Here is a 392-nt window from a genome sequence, read left to right as displayed (position 1 = left end):
ATTACATATATAAGCACATAAATGAAAATAAAAGGAAAAAAAGAAACAATCACAGGACGCTGTTCAGCGAGACGCGCGCAATAAAAGTGAACAATTACATATACACATACGCTGATCATACACATTTGCCACGCATGACTGAACCTGCATGCTTGCAAATGTCAAACACGCCAAGCTAAGGAAACGTACATAGTAGCATTGGTCGATAATGATTCCGCCGCTTCCATGCGATCGGTTGATCCTCGCGGATACCGGACCACTATATCTTTTCGCGTAGTAAATCAAAAAAATATTGGAAATTTTTATATTTGTTGCCTTCCAAAGAGGAAGAGAGAGAGAGAGAGAGAGAGAGAGAGAGAGAGAGAGAGAGAGAGAGAGAGTGAGAGATCACT

Source organism: Trachymyrmex septentrionalis, unplaced genomic scaffold (assembly GCF_001594115.1).
Source record: "Trachymyrmex septentrionalis isolate Tsep2-gDNA-1 unplaced genomic scaffold, Tsep1.0 scaffold80, whole genome shotgun sequence".
In the NCBI taxonomy this organism is placed as follows: domain Eukaryota; kingdom Metazoa; phylum Arthropoda; class Insecta; order Hymenoptera; family Formicidae; genus Trachymyrmex; species Trachymyrmex septentrionalis.
This window is presented reverse-complemented; position numbering follows the sequence as displayed.